Below are 21,605 nucleotides of genomic sequence, written 5' to 3'. Positions count from 1 at the left end.
ACACATTAATCAAATCTCTAGAAAACACATTTTATCCAAGCACCTTGTCATCTTTGTGCTTCATTGGCCCAAGCCTGTTGTTAATGTCACCTCTAGAATCCCATTAAAAATAGACCTCTTCAGGGCCTGGGCTAGGTCTCCTCTTCAGAGCTATATGTAGCATCAAGCACCCTTTTGAATGCTATATAAATATCCCTATCAAAGCCTGAATGAAAAGTTAATAAATTGAATACATTGTCCTCTGCGTAACAGAAGGGGACTAAATGCACCATCCATTTAAAGCAAATCGTGATGAGTGATCTGAAAACATGCAACATTAAGCATAGTCATATTTTAAATAGCAAGAATCACTTTCACAGGACTAGAGAGGTTATAAACCATTTATGCTTGTATTCCAGGAGCCCTTACAAAGCTTTGTTTTGAAAGCTTTATATTAACTTGTAAAATCCGCTCAGAAAAAGACATTGTTTTGTCATTATCACTACAATGGTGGCACCTACTTGTCTGCCTCTGTGCTTTGTTCTGTTTATAGTGAGAAACAACGGTCCCACATGTTTTCTACTTATTCTTCTTGCAGGCAGCGACTGGGGTGCAGACCTGCCAAATGGGAATGACATTAGCTCAAAAAAAAGTAAAAAGCTCTGGAAAAAAAACCCAGGAATTTCCCCCCGACAAAGCAGGTCCTTACCCTGCCCCCAGTTCCCTCTGCTCTGTGATGCCTTGCCTTGAATCCCACAAGTGAAGGCTTCTCAAGCGCCGTTCGATGTCAGCAAATTCTGGATACCTGCAGAAGAATTATTCAGTGACTCTGAGCTTGCACATCTTTGGGTTTTTTTTAAATCAAAGTGTACTGAAAAAAGCAGCTGACACATAGCTGTGAAGCTGGCTATTTGTGAGTACTGGTAATGTTGTTTGGTCCTGGATTCTTAAAACTTTAACCAGCTGCAGCCTTTGCATCTTACCTGTGTATGATTTTTAATTGATTCATGTGCTTCTCTGTCACCTTAGCAAATTTTAAAGCCAAGGTCAAAGCTATTTTATTATCATCATGCTTGGTCTCCAAAATCTTCCAAGTGCTCAGAGTTGTCATGGGAGAGAAGAGCTAAAACGTTCTTTTAAAAAGTTTGTAAAATTGCTTAAGAAAACAAACAGCAAGATTTATTCTTCATATCACAAAATATTTCTTTTTATCTACTGGTGTCCTGGAGGACAGGAAGAGGTTCCTGGAGGAGAGGTTGTCCTCACTGGGCACAGCTCGTGGGAACCTTTTTAACTTTGTTATGTTAAAAATACTCAAACTCTTTCTAGCTAAGGTCAAAGCACAAAAATCCACTTATTTTTCACTTTCTCCTCTGTAGCAAACAGCATTAAAAATCACATGAGTTCTATCTCCTTTGTAGCTTTGCCTTCTGGAAATAATATTAAAAAACTCTAACCCCCTTTCAGCTTTGCATTTTATCAATTGCATTAGTCTATTGGTTCATAACCAAAAGTGTCGCCCTAGTTGGCATTAAGGCTTCATGCCCATGTCTCCAGTAAGGCTGACTTCAAGCCCAAGGGAGGGTTTAATGATGACCCAGCCTGGGGCAGATGAGGGACATGTGGATGTTTTCTGCACTTGAATGAGGTCCCTAAGTTAGCAGCCCTGGGACAAGGATTTTCAAAGTGCCAGCCCTTGGAGCCAGCAGATCAAGTTAATCAGACAGATTTGCAGAGGCTCGTATCAGCAGGGAAATCCTCTGCAATATCACTGGCAAAAGTATCTCCCACTCAGCACTGAGCTTGGCACTGGTCAATAGGAACTGTTCTTGGGGGCCAGAGGAAATCTGGCAAATTTTCTGATCACAAAAAATATATATGCAAACAACTCAGGTTTGTTGATTCTGGAACATCACACCTGAAACCTCTTCATTTCAAATGAACATCATTACAGCCTCCTTTTTTCCTTTTCTTTTTTCCTTTTTTTTTGTTGAGGAACTTTATATTTGAACAAATTTGGAATTGGACTTCAGGCCTGGGAACTGGATATTTACACCATTTAAATCTCCGGGTCCAGCATGCCAGATTGACTGTCATAGAAACGGGGACCTTCCCCTTCCCAAACCAGTTCAGTTGGCAAGATGTGGCACTGAGGAAAGACAAGCCTGAAGCAAAGGAACCTTTTCCTAGTGAGGGTAAAAGTCACTGCTCAGCACTGGAGAACATAGTAGCATTTTAAGAGGATCTTACACTGGTATCAGGGTTTCAAATGAAGCTGGTCTGAGGCTGGAAGGAAGGAGACTGGACAACAGATTGAAGGTAAACCAGCCTCAGAGCAGGGACTCCATTTTTTCCAAGAAAACTCCCCAGAGAATTTCAAGTATTCCTGGGTTTTAGCCTATGCAAATTTTTAAGAGCAAAAATTATGCACAAACTAGAAACTCTGCCTTCAGCTCCTGATTCAGACAGGCAGCCCATGAAAGGCTGCACTGTTTTACTAAAAGAAGAACATGGGCATCCTGCTCACATACATGGGGACATCAGCTCTGTGTCCCCAAGCCATTCACCTTGACTACAGACATCTTTTGCAATATAATACAGCTACAGGTTGTAGTTCAGGGTTTGCTGCTCTCATAACAGCAAACCTGTCTATAGAGATGTAGACCCTGAAGTGCAATGCATAATCATTCACGTTATCTGGTTGGCCTGCTCCACATCAGGCACTTTCATGTGAGGAAAGGGGACCATTTCACAGCCTCGGAGACTCTTCTCTTTGCACTGTAACTGCTGCAGCATCATAAGAGCTGAAGATCACAAAGCCGCCTGGTTTATGGACGAGCAGATGTGCAGCCAGGACACATCTCTTTAAGCTACTGAATGCTCTTGGGGCTTTGCTGAAGGCTGCACAGGAAAGATGAGAAAGGAGGCAATAGTGGTATCACATTAAAGGAAAACCTCTGGTTACTGAAATGTTAGCATTGCAATCAAGTTCCCCAAAGCTACACAGATACACCTCTCACTGATGGACACATGCTACTGATGCTCTCTGGGGAGGACTACAGTGCCATTTCTTAAGCTGTGTCTATACCCAGGATGATGGAAAATATATTCCACGGACAGAATGGAGGTGGGGTTTTTTGCTTTTTTAAAAAAAAAAAAGCTGAAAGATTGCTGCATGTCTTTGAGCCAAGTCCACCTGATCCATGCAGACAGTCTCCATGGTAGGACAGTGTACTGGGAAAAGTGCAAAAGTTCTTGCTGACCTTTGCCAGCCTTCCTCTTCCTCATCTTTTAATCTCAGGCTCCAAACATCTTCCCATCCTCCCCTTTCGCCTTAGATACACACCTTCTTCTGTATTTGACTACTACAGATATTCTTTCTCAATCTTCTCTTGCTTAGAATAAAATGCTTCAGTTCTTTCAGGCTTTCCTCATTGGGCATGTTTTTTTAGGAACTACTGTGTATCTTACAAAAGTAATTTTCTCAAAGATAAGGGTTTCTGAATGTTTATTTTCTCTGTAGACACCTAAATAGCAACACAGAGCATAACCTGTTAATACTTCCTTCCTTTCAGAAACTGTTTCGTATAATTAGTGGTTCACTAGAGACTTTCCTAAGCCAGACATCCATCTGAGGAAAAACTGCTTATGATTGCTATGGCATGAAATCCCAGAAAGCCACAAGAACAAAGAAAATTTCCTGGGTAATAATGTTTTCTCATGAGATCAAGCTTAACTATTCTCCGAAACCACTCAAAAGGCACTAAATTAAACCTGAAAACTGAAGGGAGTATATCTGGAAGTGACTGGAGGAGGAAAGGAAGAGGTAGTGCCAATGGGCTGGTCAACAGATGTTTTTATGAAGAGTTACCACTTCTTAAATCACAGTATATGATCTATTTATTTAAGCTTCACAGTTCTAGAGGTGTACTGAAATTTGGCATCTTTACACATAGCTAGCTGGATACTGAACATTATTTTGGTGATCCTGACATGGCTCCACTGGACTTGATTTCCAAAGGAGTTTCATGACTCCACAAGGCACTTGGCCTGAAATGCAGAAAAGACCCCAGAATGGCAACAGCACTGCTTATTACTGTCTAGTTTTGCTTTACTGATTTTCCACTGTGTTCTTTTTCCAACTGAAAAGAGACTAATAAGTCTGTCTTTTTTATGTGTATTCTTTGCACTCAAGGAAGGAAATACCGTCAGCTACAACTTATCATCAGCTCCTTCCCAGCTGCCCACTTCTCAGACTGGTTCTTACTTCTCACCTCATTAACCTTTAACCTTAAGATAAAAGGGCTTATTGATTTGTTTATTTGTTTACAGGAGGCGAAAGATTTCTGAACCTGGTTTTGTAATCTCTGTAAGCTCTGTGGTGAAAGAAGAGAGATTAGTATTAGGGTCCTTATAAAAATCAGGTGAACTTCACAATGAAAAAGCCTCAGATGAGCAGCATTTCTCTACAGTGGGAAAGTGTCAGACTGCTGACCCATCCAGAGACCTGACAATGAGTCACACTGTCTCAATGGGCATAAGTCACAGAAAGTGGTATTGATTGACTTTAGTCATGATGCATAATGTATTAGTAAGAGCGTCATTAACATGCATTGCTCCTGGATAGCACATCGGTTATTGCAGCGAGTGCTCATGTAACCTTAGATTTTGTTGTTTCAGAGCCTGAGGGTAGTTTAAGCCAATATGTGTTCCTTCCCATTTGCAACAGGGCTAAGGACATGGCCACAAGCATTTGCTGTGACCCAGATGAGGACAAGTAATCCATTAAACAGAATTAATTTGAATGCTTATGGCCATAAATCCATGAAGTTAGGTTGGAAGAAAAGCAACAAATTTTTGTATGTAGCGTAAACTTACCCTGGCTTGACAAAGTGGAGTTAGATGATTGCTGGGATGTCCATATAGATATATAATTTTTTTTTTTGCACTCATTTCAGGCAGAGAGCTGGAGAAACACTCCCATGTTAGTCCATTTTATCAAGACAGAGTAAGTTTCTTTACTGAAGAAGTCTGTAACAAAAGGAGTCAGAGTCTACTATTGCAGCCCAGATTTATGTACTGAACTGAGAGGTACATGAGTTTATTTACATTAGACTTCCCTATACAATCACTGGAGGAAGTCAGGCATCTCCAGAGACTTAGATCGTAGACGGGCTAAATCAATCACCTACCAGAGGGGTATTCAGTAGAGAGAAAAAAAGGAGACCAGCTTCCAAATTTAGGCATCTAGTTTTGGATTTGGAAATATGAAGGTGGAAACCGCATCACTTTCCTTGAAGGTTTGCTAGAGTAACTCATCACTCTGTAATGAGTTTCATAAATCCCTGCAGAGCATAGAGGTAGTTAAAGCTGAGGGCAGCTGCAAGAAGAAAAAAGGTCTGGATGCTGGGAATAAAAGAGAACAGAGTACTCAAAGCAGGGTACGAATGAAGATATTCAGGTTTTGATTGCCTTTAAACTGAGAAGCGCAACTCATGAAAGTAATAAGAATCTCCTTACTTCACACCAATCTTCTAGTTGGCCTGATTTTCTCTGGTTTTCCCCCAAACATAAGCAGAAGCAATCAAACGGAGTTCTTTAAGACAAAGCGTAGATGCGGTATATGACCTCCTATTTCACCAGCTGTTTTGCACACAGTGTCAGAGTCACAACGCCACTGGTTAGGTAAGTCTGACAGTCCTGAAATGAAAGCCCTGGATAACTGGGTAAGTAACAAAACAGAGACAGCGGCTTATGTAAAGGTAAGTCAGTAAGTATAATTGGCTTGAACAGTATTTATTAAAAGTCCTCTTTTTTCATCTTTGAGCCAAATTCCTCTCTGGCTCCAGCAGTAAACTCAAAGTCTCACAGATTTATATGTAAAGCATATTTATTTTAATATTGCTAGAGAGACTTCAAGGAGACAGAGAACCAGTATTGCCTACACAGGCAAACTCAGACTCATGCCTCAGAGATTTTGTATTTGTCACCACAAATACTTAATTCTCTTCTTTCAAATCCATACCCAGCATCGTTGCAATGAAGGCGTTAACGTTTCACATTCCTGCTCAGAAAACTAAATTAAAAGACTACAGCTTTCAGAACAGCAAGAAGCCTTTTCAACCTGTATGTAGTACATAATACATGAAAAATAGGAAATACAGTCTTGTGTCACTTTTTAACAGTTCAGAGTTTATGTGCTGGAAGAATTCCTTGAGTTTTCAAGCAATTTCAATAGCCTGCAGTCTGCTCCAAAAGCCCATTCGTGAAGGCTGTGCTTTAAATTGGAAACAAAAGTAATGAAGCGATAATGCTAAACGTATGTTGTGCCATGCTAAGGAAAACCCTAACGTCACACAGTTGCTGACTTAGCCCACAGTAGCAGCAAAAGCAAGTTAAAACAAGTTTAAACTTGTTTTTAAACTTGGGCTTTCTTTTGGAATAGGAATGCAGCCTGTGGCAATTTTATGATCTGGTTCACTCATTTTCTTCAACCAAAATTGTCAGTCACTTTATTTTACAAGTTGTAACTCGTGAATTTTTTTCAACTGAATGAGAGACTCGTGCAGAAAAGGCTGCACAGGATATAAAAGGACAGATTTTTGCACAAAAGTGAAACTCTTTATGCCCAAGAAAAAGTAAGCATTAAATCCCATTTGCAAGAAGCATATGGAATAGATGAGGGTAGATTTTTTAATTCCTTGTGCACAAACAGTATGACTTGAGTCTCGTGTCTCTGTGGTCTTTTACAAAACCTTTCAACAAGATACATTCAAATGAGGATAGCAACAGAGTGACTGATCCCAATCACAAAATGCAAAAGAGGAGCAGTGTTTAATTCTGCTCTCTCCCACTTAATGAGCAGGAGATTTCCACAGCTACTATGTGCCCTCATGGTTATCCAAAAGCTTCCCTGAATGAAGAGACAATTAAGACAACTGATGAGTACTGCCGTATGTGATGATCTTAGAATAACATGGAGATCTGGAGTTAAGTGGAGATCTGGAGAGAGTTTACACACAGTGGAAGATGAAGTCAAGAGCTAAGTTTTTGGATACACCTGTGTCTCATTTATAGCAATTTGATGCTGCAGCTGCCAATGGGAACTTTCCTTCTGCCCTGCTGATTTTCCTAAAAAGGAGCAAATGGATATTCAGCTGTGGTGGGTTAACTGTGGCTGGATGCCAGGTGCCCACCAAAGCTGCTCTATCACTCGCCTCCTAAGCTGGACAGGGGAGAGAAAATATAATTAAAGGTTCGTGGGTTGAGATAAGGACAGGGAGATCACTCAGCAATTACCGTCACGGGCAAAAGAGACTCAACTTGGGGAAAAAAAAATTAATTTATTATGAGTCAAATCAGAGTAGGACAATGAGAAATAAAACCAAATCTTAAAAACAGCTTCCCCCTACCCCTCCCTTCTTCCCGGGCTTAACTTTACTCCCAATTTTCTCTACCTCTTCCTCCGAAGCGGCACAGGGGAACGGGGGTAGTGGTCAGTTCATCACACGTTGTTTCTGCCGCTCCTTCCTCCTCAGGGGGAGGACTCCTCACACTCTTCCCCTGCTCCAGCGTGGGGTCCCTCCCATGGGAGACAGTCCTCCACAAACTTCTCCAACGTGAGTCCTTCTCATGGGCTGCAGTTCTTCACGAACTGCTCCAGCATGGGTCCCTTCCATGGGGTGCCGCCCTTCAGGAACAGACTGCTCCAGCGTGGGTCCCCCGCGGGGTCACAAGTCCTGCCAGCAAACCTGCTCCAGCCTGGGCTCCTCTCTCCGTGGGGCCACAGGTCCTGCCAGGAGCCTGCTCCAGCACGGGCTTCCCACAGGGTCACGGCCTCCTTCAGGTGCATCTATTTGCTCCGGTGTGGGGTCCTCCACGGGCTGCAGGTGGATATCTGCTCCAGCGTGGACCTCCATGGGCTGCAGGGGGACAGCCTGCCTCACCATGGTCTTCCTCACGGGCTGCAGGGGAATCTCTGCTCCAGCGCCTGGAGCACCTCCTCCCCCTCCTTCTTCACTGACCTCGGTGTCTGCAGAGTTGTTTCTCTCACATATTCTCACTCCTCTCTCTGGCTGCAATTGCTGCTGCACAGTAATTTTTTTTCCCCTTTCTTAAATCTGTTATCCCAGAGGCGCTACCACCGTCGCTGATGGGCTCAGCCTTGGCCAGCAGCGGGTCCGTCTCGGAGCCAACTGGCATTGGGTCTATCGGACATAGGGGAAGCTTCTGGCAGCTTCTCACAGAAGCCACCCCTGTAGCCTCCCTGCTACCAAACCCTTGCCACGCAAACCCAATACATCAGGTAACACTCACTGACCCAGCTGTGGGACAGTGCACTGGCAAGCACAGAAGGGGCCACCAAGACACTGCTATTGGATCCCTACAGAGAAGGGGTAGGGCCTGTTAAACACTCATAGATCTGTAGTGTGACACCAAACCAGCAGCCATCATGAATCTGGCCACTGGGCATGAATAATCAGTCTCCTCTGTGAAGAGATACCTCACAGAAGAGCACCAGATGACAGAGCCAGTGAGGGGGTTACTGCAGTGTACTTTCAGCACTCCCGCATTCTTCCATGCACAGGACATCTGCTCCTCCCTTTTTCTAAAAGAAGACAGTCATACACAACATATACATGTCTTTTCCACTGCAGACAGGAACTCCATATTGGACCCATGAATTCAATACTGGAGCAATAACCTGACAGATTTGCCACAAGTCTTTAAATCTGTCCAAAATATTTTAAATTTTAGTCAGCCCTCAATCCTATTTGGTCTCAATCCTAAACCAGAAACAAGATCTTATCCAAGTGGATCAGCAATTTGTCTTCGTGATTCTGCTTAAATCTATGCTCTTAACAGTTTCCTTACAAAAGACTATGGAATTGGCCATGATCTACGTTGTCATGAAGCAATGTGTTGGGGGGTCATTTTCAGGGATGTGTTGCTCTTATGGACTTTACAGTGAGCTTATGTGACAGACAGAATAGATGTTAGCAGATGACAGTATGAGATCTTTAAAGCCTGTCAGTGAATTATGTAGTTTACCAGGCATTTTCTACTCTGAAGGATGTTCTGTATGTCTAATTATAGCAAAACTGTACAGATTGTGTCAAACCTGCCCACTATTTTCCAAGCTGTACTAGCTACAGCTGACAAAACATGCACATCTCCTAATTAAGAACATTTTAAAACTGACTTATTTAAATTAAGAAAACCTCCCAACCTTCATTTTTTGACAACTTACTCTGAGATTTTTGTAGCAGGAGAAGAAGGAAAGCAAGAGTATTTTAGATTTCTTCCCTCATTTCTTAACTGTATAGAGCACTAAAATAAGTCACAATGTGCAAACAATGTCAGAAAGCAAGCCTTTGGCTTGACACATTGCAGGGCACAGCACAAAATAAAACTGTGTTGCTCTGAAGATCTGAAGTACAGAATGTAACATGCTTTAAATACTTTATTTTAAAGATCTCCAAATGTTTGGACATCTCAGTTGATAGCTTCATTCATTCATCCATTTAAGTTAATGGCCTGTTTCTCTTGCTGAGTTCTTGTGTGAGTAGAATGCACCTTGCTGACGGTACAGGAGGACTTCTAGCTTGGCTTTCCAAAATTGCAGTGTGTGCTGGGAATAACGTGAATACAGGGAGCAACTCCATCTGGCTTCCTTTTCTAAATACTGCAGCTGACTTTCATTCTGTGGTTACAAATGTACTTTGCGAGGTAGGCACTTTTTCAAGCACTTGCAATTTTGTTTTCCTATCCTAGTTTGGAAGTCCTCATTTCCAATCAGCTCCAATCTGATGATGAAGAAGGACCAAATTCTGCACCTAAGAGGACTTCAACTCAATCCCAGGTTACTTGAGTGTGTTCCCATTCTTCAGGGCCATGCCAAATTTGTTGGCCAAAAACATAAAATGAGTGAAAAACAGAGTTCCGCAAAGAACCTAAATGCCGGTTACATGTCTAAGAACTGATGAGAGGCCGAGGAAGGGAAGAGGCTATTACCTCAAAAAACGAAATGGATTTAAAGATTCTATTGAACACCAGAAATGTTTTTACAAACAGATTAAAATTATTTCACAGTGTCACTTCCAAGTCAGTTGTAAGAGAGACACAAAGATAACAAAACTCATGACCTGAGAATAGCTCGCCTTTTCACAAGGCGGCGGAGGAGATACCAAACCGACACATTCTAAATGGCAACTTATGAAAGAGCTGGAGTTGGACAGTAGAGCTCAACTCCTGCCTCACCCATGGGCAAGAAACCCTCAGAGTGCAGTCAGGCAGCGCCTCGCCTTGACAGGCTGTGCCTGGAGATGTCAAGAACCATACCCAGAATTTGCTGCACCCTTGTGTTCTCGGATCACTCCTTTCTGTCATCTGTGAACTCTTTGCAGTCAATGAAGTTTTGTTTAGTTTTTGAGTTGAAAATAGCAGTGACAGCTTGACTGACTAAAGCCACTTTCCCAGTAGTGACAGAAAGTAGTATGCTGGTACTGGATCATTCTCCATTTCCACACTGTTATTCCTTTTTTGGGTTTTTGGTTTTTTTTTTAGTTTTGACATTTGAGCATTGTGATGGAAGCACAAGGCATTGACTGGGATAAGCAACTAATGAGTCCAAATGTCTTGGATCTGTCGCGGATGGAGTGACGCACTTCACTCTCAAGAGAGAAGCAACAATATAGTTTACTGATATAAGACAGCGAGTTCACAAAGTTCAATGGTAAATGCGACAGTGGTAAGATTCAATGGCAAGGTACACTTGACTATTTACTGCATAGATGACAGGGTCAGACAAAACTGTCGGGGAGACCCTCCCGTTGAGTCATGAGGTTCAGAATGGACCCCCTTGCTTTCTAAATTCCATCTGAGAGAGGAGTCTAGGCACAGCTGAATCCACTCATAGTCCCAGACTTGGTCAATGGATTATGACTAAAGAATTATATATGCGCAATCAATCCTTTATACCACTTAGCTAAGACTTCAAAGTTTAGCATGCCATTAATCACTTACCAAGGAACTGTTGCAGCACGGAATCTCTCAACCTCAAGGAGTAACCTTGAGAGGTGTCCCTACTCAAGGGGAGATCCTGGCATGCAGCCCACTGCCATGCAGGAGAGCTCAGTGGGCCCTGGGCTGTCCACTATTTATAAAGTAAGATGATTGACTTACAGTCATATTTGCATACCAGCAAGACGTCTGGGTCACTGTTCCAGCCAGCCCTTGGCTACCCTGTTGCCATCTGTTCCCCAAAGTCCAGAGTAAACTGGATGCAGCCATCACAACCCACACCAGTGGTTATGGCTTAAGCAGGGAATATGGGGAGCGGAGGAGCATACTGCCACAGGATCCAACACTGGATGTATGAGAGGAGAAAGGAAATTCCTCTTGCTCCAAAGTAGGTATTCACACGAGACAGTCCTTCCAGGCTCCCTTTGTTGACTGTAAAGGGAAAGAAGTGCTTTTTGGCCTCAATTTCTGCAATATATTGACCAGCAAAACCCCCTTTCCAAACTCTATGTTTATCTCATAAGCTCTTAGGAATTGAACACTTCCCACCTGAAGAAAGAGAATTAGTTTGTGAGAACAGCCATGAACACAGGGTTTCAATCTCAGCACACAATACTGCAATAGTGTGACAACAGGAACATGAAACGCCACACACCTCTTTCCAGGGTGCTTTATAACCTCTAGAAAAAAGCTTTAAAGCCTCTAATAACTTGGCATGGGTGGTTCAGCTGCAGGTGGGGTAGGTTATGATTGAACTTATCCGGTACAGATGGGAATTGCTACAGTTAATGCTTTTGTTTGACATAAACCTGAAAACATCTTTGTAGGAGACACTGTGGTGGTCAGGTCAGCTGCTACTCACAAACGTACTGTACATCAGAGAGTCACAGAAAAAAGTGATGTCTAGTTCCAACGATGCAATTAGCTGATTCCACGGTTTAGTTTAACCTGAAATCTCTCTTTCAGGGACTTTCTCAATATATCTTTCTCCTTCTTGGGCAATTGGCTCTGAGTAAGGCTCCTTACAACAGAATGGCGTGACATTTGTCAACAGTTCGGCCTACATGCTTGGGAGGAAAGCCAACATTGCAACAGAGTTCCTGGACTTACAGAGTTCACAGGATGAGCCCTCTTTGGTGTTAATTATGCCAGACTGAACCAAGTAGAACTGGACTTCATGACCAAATTGGACTTAAAGACCAAATCTAGGCCCGCCTCAGTGTAAAAGCTGCATTAGTATCTTTGATCATCGAGTGGTTTTTTTACCTACCTTTCACAGAGGTCACCACACTTCTAAGTACAGAGCACCAACCACATGAGTATCAATACATGGATTAGTGCAACTCTGTAAAGCTCAAAAAAACATTTTTAAAACATTCACCGAAACTAGCTTGTGTCAGAACTTACACTGCAGTTTATAATGTCATCATTTTTAGTATCAGTATAAAAACATTAAAATCACACAAGGTTGAAACAATCTGATCAAAGAGGCCAAAGGAAGTAGTTTTCCTGGACAGCCCCTCCATCACAGATGCTTTGAAACTTAGTGACTTGCAAAGAATAACGTAATTTTCTATTTTAAGTGGCTAAGCAACGTGGGATTTTTCATGGGTGAATAGCACAAAGACCTCTGTGAACTGACACTCCCTGTACATTTTAGACTGCCCTTTTTTGGTAGAGAGACACATCTATATTTGGGTTATCCAAATTTTTCCTATCATCTTGTGCAAAGTGGTTTTGGGACTTATATACCCCTGGCTGTTGCAGAGGCCATCTGCCAAAGGGAGAAGTGATGCACCTTCCTCCAACGTCAAAAGTTAATTCAAACAGCGATGCAGCAGCAAACCAATGGAACATAACATGATGGACTCATTCAAAGATTTTTCTTCAAGAAAGCGGTATTAATTTCAAAATCCCCAGTCAAAAAGACCTCAAATTAGATTTCTGGTTAAAGTTTTCAGTGCTGAAGGAGATTAATATGGGTTTCAAACAAGCACTCAGCAGAAACAGGTTTAGAATGAAAATCTCCAGGCTTCAATCCATTGTCTTCCAGAACTCCTTTCAGCAAGAGAGAAAATGTCAGTTTAAAATGTTTTGCCGAAAGGCAGTTGTCCAACTTTAGGCTTGTTAGTATCTCACTGGCTTCTACAGGTTCGTTTTTCAGCCCTTAAATACATGGAAATCGAAGTACAGAGCACATGGAACAGATAGGCGCCATAGTAAACTGTTATTGTGAATAAAAGTAAAGCTCCAAGAAATATTTAAATTTTTAAAACTACAGAAGTCAGGGTCCCATGATACATAAGCAGAATTTGGAATGAGTATTGCTCAGCGATAAGAAAAGCTATTTTTTAAAGAAAAAATTCACATGTATGTATATTTTTGTGATAACCCTATAATACTGAAGTAAATCTGTTAATTCCTAAACTGAGTACTCTCTGAAAGTTTGTGATCAGTAATGCTTTTTCATTGTATTTTCTGGGCTCTTGATCTGTAACAACTGGATACGTCTAACAAGGAAATAATCTAAGAAGAACAAGGTTAAAGGAATTTGATTTGCAAGAAGGTGAAAGTGTGGGGGAAAAAAACCTGTAAAAATTCAATACCCTCTTAATCACATTTTGACCTGGAAATTAGTATTAAAGCAATTCAGAAGCCTTGATGAAAACCACTTTGAAATCTAGGTGAAGCAATTTTCCATTTCTGAGATGGATCAGAGTCCATGTCAATTAAAATGAGTGAAAGCATGGCTTCATGAAAAAAACCCTGCCTCGTTCAAAGACTGGCACATTGTTCTCATCATTTTCTGTCATTGTTTTGAATACTGTATTGAGTGAACCTGATGTTTGGAAAGAGTGAGAATAAGTGTGAGACACTGAGACTCTTTTTGTAAAACACGGTGATTTCTAGTCAGAGACCAAGCGCTAGTAGAACACCAAATAATGCTATTTCACCGTATCTGCAATAAAATTTATCTGATTCCCTGAAGATGGCAAGTGTTACTGTCTAACCTGGCAAATTACAAAACCACTTTCTTTGTAATTATCATTCTTTTTTCATACCTTAAATAATCAAGAAACTGCAAGAATAATTTTATGTAGTCTTGAATACTTTGAGAGGAACAAAATGTATTTAATTTCACATATTTAAGACGTTCCTCACTCGAGGAGTCATACCTCCAGCCTTCCTTGCCCTGCTGTTTTCAGATGAAGACACAACGTCAAGCATTCATCTAGTTTTATTTTATTTATTTTTATTCTAACAATTAACTAGGCGATCTGTTTTGGAGCTCATACTATGTTCCTCGCTAATTGCATAAGTGTACTGATTTTGAGCAGTTCTCAGTCTTGCATAGGCCGATGATTTTAACACTCATATTACAACCACTGAAAGGCGATAAAGTCTTTTAGCTATTATTCTAGACAGATGGTTTACTTTTGTATGAAGAGAAAGAGCATGACCTTAAGTGCAGAAATGAATTGTTTAATGGATTTTATCCTACCCATGTAATACCAAGCCATAAGTAGTTATGAAAATATTTTCTTGAAGTATGGAATCCTGATACCTGGAGCTGGAGGTATTTCAAATGTTCAAAATATCAAACATGTTTTTTCTTCTTATTTGCACCTTGAAGCACAGCTGCCAGGCTCACAGAGACAAATATTTCCTTTTGGTTTTCCATATCTCTTTTTCAGGTGCTGATCCATACTCGTATTGCTAATTAAACTGTGAAGGTTTTCACAACTGCTACTAACAAGCATGTGAAGGAGATGTTTGCATGACAATTTGACTTGTGAACTGCAAAAAAGAATAACAGCTTCTTTATTTGAGTTGTTCCTGAATTAGCAAAGCAACTGGTCCTGTCAACTGAGCCTTTCACTTTTGAGGTACATAGAAGCAGGAACAGCGCCTCTTGGGTAATGAATATAGGCAGTCTGAATTTTTTCTCCATTGTAACCTCCTTGCTAGGAGCTACATGCAGGATTTTTAGGAAGGTCCATGCTGCCTGACCTGATATTGTCCTGTCCTACTAGCTATCATGGATAGAGTTGACAGTCCCAGTCATTATTAACATACGTACTGCACACAGCAGGTCAACATGGGTTGTATCGCCTCAAAGTGACATAACTTGGGAACTAGTGATCAAAATCCTGCTGCTTCTTCTTAACCAGAAAATATTTTATTTTCTTGATGCATTCCAAATAATACATTATTCAGAGGTCCTGAGAAAAAAATAAGTACCACCCTACAGTGAATAAGATTAATTTTTCCCCCCATAGCTTTACAGTCTCTTCCATGGGCACATATGCGTGAGGAAAAATCTCAGCAGGGGTTGGGTTATGGATTTCCTGAGGGTCAGGGGCATACTAACCATGTTCAGTATGGTAGTTCCTAAGGACCAAATAGATCCAAAGTCTCACTGTGGTAGGCACAATCCTTATTGCAAAGAGATGATATCTAAGTAAAGATGACACAGTGTGGTGCATTGACCCTGGCTGGATGTCAGGTGCCCACCAAAGCCGCTCTATCGCTCCCCTTCCTCAGCTGGACAAGGGAGAGAAAATATAATGAAAAGCTCGTGGGTCGAGATCAGGACAGGGAGAGATCACTCAGCAATTACCGTCATGGGCAAAACAGACCCGACTTGGGGAAAAAAATAATTTAATTTATTACCAATCAAATCAGAGTAGGATAATGAGAAAGTAAACCCAAATCTTAAAACACCTTCCCCCCACCCCTCCCTTATTCACGGGTTCAACTTCACTCCCAATTTTCTCTACCTCCTCCCCCCAGCAGCACAGGGGGACGGGGAATGGGGGTTTGGGTCAGTTCATCACACACTGTTTCTGCTGCTCCTTCCTCCTCAGGGGGAGGACTCCTCACACTCTTCCCCTGCTCCAACGTGGGGTCCCTTCCACGGGCTACAGTCCTCCAGGAACTGCTCCAGCGTGGGTCCCCCACGGGGTCACAAGTCCTGCCACCAAACCTGCTCCAGCCTGGGCTCCTCTCTCCATGGGTCCACAGGTCCTGCCAGGAGCCTGCTCCAGTGCGGGCTTCCCACAGGGTCACAGCCTCCTTCAGGTGCATCCATCTGCTCTGTCATGGGGCCCTCCACGGGCTGCAGGTGGATATCTGCTCCACCGTGGACCTCCATGGGCTGCAGGGGGACAGCCTGCCTCACCATGGTCTTCCCCACGGGCTGCAGGGGAATCTCTGCTCTGGTGCCTGGAACACCTCCTCCCCTCCTTCTTCACTGACCTTGGTGTCTGCGGAGTTGTTTCTCTCACATATTCTCACTCCTCTCTCTGGCTACAGTTGTGCAGGTTTTTTTCCCCCCCTTCTTAAATCTGTTATCCCAGAGGCGCTACCACTGTCACTGATGGGCTCAGCCTTGGCCAGCGGCGGGTCCGTCTTGGAGCCGGCTGGCATTGGCTCTATCATCCAACATCGGGGAAGGTTCTAGCAGCTTCTCACAGAAGCCACCCCTGTAGCCACCCCCCTCTGCCAAAACCTTGCCACGCAAACCCAATACATTCCACTCCTACCTAAAAAAGAAAGGATAGAAATTGCAAATAGAATAAACAATGCAATGACAGCAGATGTCACATTAGTTGGATGAGTCTATTTAGGAAGTGAGAGGACACTGAAGGCAAGGATGTGCTCAGACAGAGCTGAAGCCGCAGACCAACTCTGTAAGCACACCATTGCCTGTACTGATTTTCCAATCAAGGGTTTAGTTTTCAGTGCTGAAGGATATCTTACACTGAGTAGCTGAGACAATGAGGGGTTTGACAGAAGCCAGGGGTGTATCTGACTTGAGATGGCAAGCAGCTGTCCAAAGCTATGTTCACATTGGTCTGAGCTGTAAGATCTGAACTGCTTTGTCAGCCGTCATACCAATTTACATTTACAAGGTAGGTTTTTAGCTTAGGGACTTCATATTCAATTGGTTTAACGTCAGTTTGGATCATCCTTTTTCATTATGTTCTCTTTCACATTGCCAATACAAACTGGTGGTGTCAGTCACGGATAATTGATCTCTCCTGTTTAAACTTCAGCTAGGTTGCTCCAGATTGCAGTGGTGAAATCTTGCAAAGCACATGTTATCTTAGAGAGCTGGGAAGAAGGATTTAGAGGAGGCAGTACCATATCATCAAAATGGCAAGACATTAGCTGCTGCAAAAATATCTGGAGGTTTCTGCAGCAGATTGCTTAGTTCTTTGGATCCTGTAAGACTGAATTCAGAGTCTAGATTTAGAAACTGAGTCCCTTGTTGAGAGTGCTTTTGGAATCACTGACTCACAAATACAGGTAGACACAAGCTCAAATTACAAGCTTAGGGCTTCTAAATCTTGCTGAAGAACTTCAACATGAAAAAGACTCTGTTCCTAGTATTTCTGACAAAACCCCATCATTCAGCGTGCTGAACAGGCAGTCTGTATGGAGAACTGGGTTGCAACCCTGTTACCGAAATTTGAAATATACTACAGTAAATGCTGTATAACAGAGTAGCTTAAAGCAGGAAAGGCAATCATGGCAAATATTTCAAAGAGCTTTCACAGGCTCCTCTGTGCTCACAGGCAATTGCCAGTTTATACTCCCTTGCTAAAAGAGATCCCTGTGATCATAATTGCTGGTTTTCAAGATCTGAGAATCCCAAATGTGTCCCTAATTTGCCCAGTGCCTGCATCCTATAATTATATTAATAGAAAAGACTATTTTTTCAATGTCATAATGAGGACCTGCAGACTACAGTGGCAGGTTTCTTTTGAAACGTAAGATACGTGGGATGGTTTAATGTAAAAAAAATATTTTGTAGAAGTCTAGAATATCTGCAGTGGAGACAGTTGACCCGTCTTCCTGTCCAGCAACATAGACGGAGCATTCTTTTGTGTGATTAGTGATTATAATCTACTAAAAGTGTCAGAAATGATGATGTTTTTCATTTATAAACCTGTTTTTGATTTTCCTTTTCAAAATTTATTTTTGCCTCAGTTAACTGAATGGTACTTTAAACATGCAAGCAAACAATGTGTTTGTCTAACCTGTTCTCATCACACATTGATCATTCAGAAGTTACTGAAGGCAGAGAAACGGCTCGGCATCGCAAATCTCGGCTTAAATAACGGGGGCAGGGGGGTAAAGGGAAAGTCTCCAGACGGAATTAATCTGGTCTAACCTTTAATTTTTTTCTTTCCAGACAGTCATACATGAGCTAGTCACCCAAGGCTCTCTTAAGAATTAAAGGAGAGAACTAGGCAATTTTAAATCATGAATCATCAGACCTACTTTACACACCTGCATCATGAGCTGACTCATCCTCCAGACTCATTTGAGTATATTCACTTGATTCCCACTAGCTACTAAGGTATCCTGCAGTGATTAGCTCTGATGTAGATGTTTGCATTGCACATGTCCACATATAGTTTGTGTCCTTCCTTTAGCAGGAGACTGATTGCAAAGCCGAGATTCCCACCACCCAGATTTTCGTGTTTTGTGGAAAGGGCTGAAGACAAGGCAGTCATGAGACTACTAAGGAGAGAAAGCATGTTTTTTTATATTTGACTCTTCTGGTCACTCGTAAAGAAAAGCTCTTTCTTCCAGAACTTAAGCGGAAGTTCCTCCATAGAAACATTCCTCTCCCTCCTGTGGAGCTAATCCAGTTTATAGAAAATACTTTCAATGGTAAATCATTGAAGTATTGTCCTTGTAAAGAGATGGAAGGCACAGTCATGTTCCCTCTTGGGACAGAAGAATTTCCTTGTCTGCTCACTAAGTTCCCAGTGAAAGTATGGGTAGGACACATATTTCTCCAGTTTCAACACTTTGGTGATCAAAATGCTTAGACTAAAACTCCCCAACTCAGAAAGGAAGAAGTAGGTTGTTATCAGAATCTTCAGTCTGTGTTGTATTAGCTTTAAACAGCAGAAGAGACCTCACTAGCCAATAGCAATTCCTCTCCACCAATTTAGGTTTACTCTACGATTATCGGCTAGCTCTGCTGACTATCTATACCAAGCTTCTTCCATGTTAGCCAATCAAATCTGATTATAAGAAACTAATAGCAAAGTGACCAAAGTCTGTTTTGCAGACTAAGTAGCATGTAGAGAAAGGAACAATAATATTTTGTTATTTCTTGGCTCAAGCTTGAAGCAGAAGGTCCAGGAGACTGTGCAGACACTGTCTACTCTCCACAGTATACAGTTTCTGAAAAATAAACCAGGGCTTCTATAGCATTATCAGCAAACTAGATCAAATTAGATTCCAACATTTCCAAAAGAGCAATGGACACTTGGTCCTAGAGATTCAGGTGCTAGCTTTAGATGGCTTGGAACTGAAATTGCAGGTGCTTCAGTGCACTTACACATTTTTCTCAGCTTCATTGGTGGCTGTGAGCTCCACCTTCACAGAGAAAACACTAGAACACACTAGGAAAACAGAGAGATGGTTCTCGTATTGGATGGACAGTTCCGATCATAAGGGTAGGAAAAAGTATTGGCAAGACTGCCTCAGAAAAGCTGATCTACTTATAACTCAGTTAATGAAATGGTATCATGAACACAGCTTTAACAAAACCTTTTAATCAGTGGTTATCTCTTCAATCATCTGTTCTGTCATTGAAGAGTTTTTTGTCCACTACAACCATGTAAGATGGTGGCATTTCTCATTTTATAGAAGTTTCTTTAACAAATGACAGCAAGATAGGCAGTTCTATCAAAACACTGATTAGGCACTTGGATGTCCCAGATGCCAGAATGAATCTGAGGTTGTTTCAAGTCCTTGGCATCTGTGACCAGAAATTTGGTGTGATAGCAGCATATTCACACATTTACTGCTGATCTTCTCAAGTCCAACTTCCCTAGACTAAAAAAACATCATAACATCTTTTTTCCTCAGTCCTAGAAACACCTATGTTTTCCAAAGACATATGATATCCCATCATCTGATTAAAATCCAAGCAGATGTTTAAATTCCAAGGAAATTAGTTTACCAGTATCATTTTGCATTTCTCCTTCAGATTTTATTGAAAGAATAAAAGAATAAAGGAAGTGTAAAATTAATTAGGATTCTGCTGAGGACGGCAATTCCCTCCCCTAGTCAAAATATCCATTAGCTGACTGTCTTTTAGGTAGAGTCAGACTGCAGTAATATTGCAGCAAAGCATAGATTCCCAGGAAAATTTGATTGGCTCCTGAAGAAGCTATAAGACAACTTGTTTATTCTTTGAATCTAGGCAGCAGTTTGGAGCACTGTGTACATTAGTGAAAAAATCCACATTCTTGAAACTCCTAAATTGGTAAATTGTTAAGGCTGCATTTGCTTGGTATTCCAAGTGAGTGTAGAATGCAATGGAACTATCCATTGTATTCATTAAGCATATACAACTGAATGTTTTTCATGACAAACTGCAGGTTTACAAAATTATGAACTTTCTTTCCCAAAAATTCCTCACCAGTAATGCACTTCCTGCTACAGCCAAGAATACATTACATTTCTTCTTCTTTATGAAAGTAGAGCCAACATTGTGTCTTTGTGAAAGCCCCATCATAGTCAGGCTTTATTCTTCATCTAGCACAAATTACCATTCAAGAGCAAACAAGGTATAAAGAAGAAGCTTGATTTAATCAGCTTTCAGGAGTATGAGTGTAAAGAATAACTCTGGGTATTCTAGGGAAACATCTTGAAGTGAGATTTTTCTTGCCAGTGTGCTGGTTTTGGCTGGGATAGAGTTAATTTTCTTCATAGTAGCTAGTACGGGGCTATGTTTTGGATTTGTGCTGGAAACAGTGTTGATAATTCAGGGATGTTTTAGTTACTGCTGAGCAGTGCTTACACAGAGTCAAGGCCTTTTCTCCTTCTCACCCCACCCCACCAGCAAGTAGGCTGGGGGTGCACAAGAAGTTGGGAGGGGACACAGCCGGGACAGCTGACCCCAACTGACCAAAGGGTTACCCCATACCATATGATGTCATGCACAGCATATAAAGCTGGGGGAAGAAGAAGGAAGGCGGGGACGTTTGGAGTGATGGCGTTTGTCTTCCCAAGTAACCGTTCCGCGTGATGGAGCCCTGCTTTCCTGGAGATGGCTGAACACCTGCCTGCTGACGGGAAGCTGTGAATGAATTCCTTATTTTGCTTTGCTTGCGTGCACGGCTTTTACTTTCCCTATTAAGCTGTCTTTATCTCAATCCACAAGTTTTCTCACTTTTACCCTTCTGATTCTCTCCCTCATCCCACCAGGGCGGAGTGAGCGAGCGGCTGTGTGGGGCTTAGTTGCCGGCTGGGGTTAAACCATGACAAAAGGACGTGCAAAAAACCCTCGGTTTCTGCCTGGAGATTAATGGGAGTGCTTCGGGGACCAGACTCAGCCTTCAAAAACCAAATAGCCAAATGAGGTGAGGAACATGGACTGACCTTTCCCTGACTGCATCATCTGCAGAGCCTACAGTGTTAGCTCAAAATGCTGGAGCTAGTCTTTTGTGAGGGAAAATAGAGAGCTGCAACTAGGAAAAGGTGCTGGAGATGGCAGGTTATAGGAAGCTATAAAAGTTAGCAAGTGTCACATATCTTCTAAAAAGTACAGGTTACTTGTTAGAGTGCTT

Source organism: Gymnogyps californianus, chromosome 4, assembly GCF_018139145.2.
Source record: "Gymnogyps californianus isolate 813 chromosome 4, ASM1813914v2, whole genome shotgun sequence".
In the NCBI taxonomy this organism is placed as follows: Eukaryota; Metazoa; Chordata; class Aves; order Accipitriformes; family Cathartidae; genus Gymnogyps; species Gymnogyps californianus.
Note: the sequence above shows the minus strand (reverse complement) of the source record.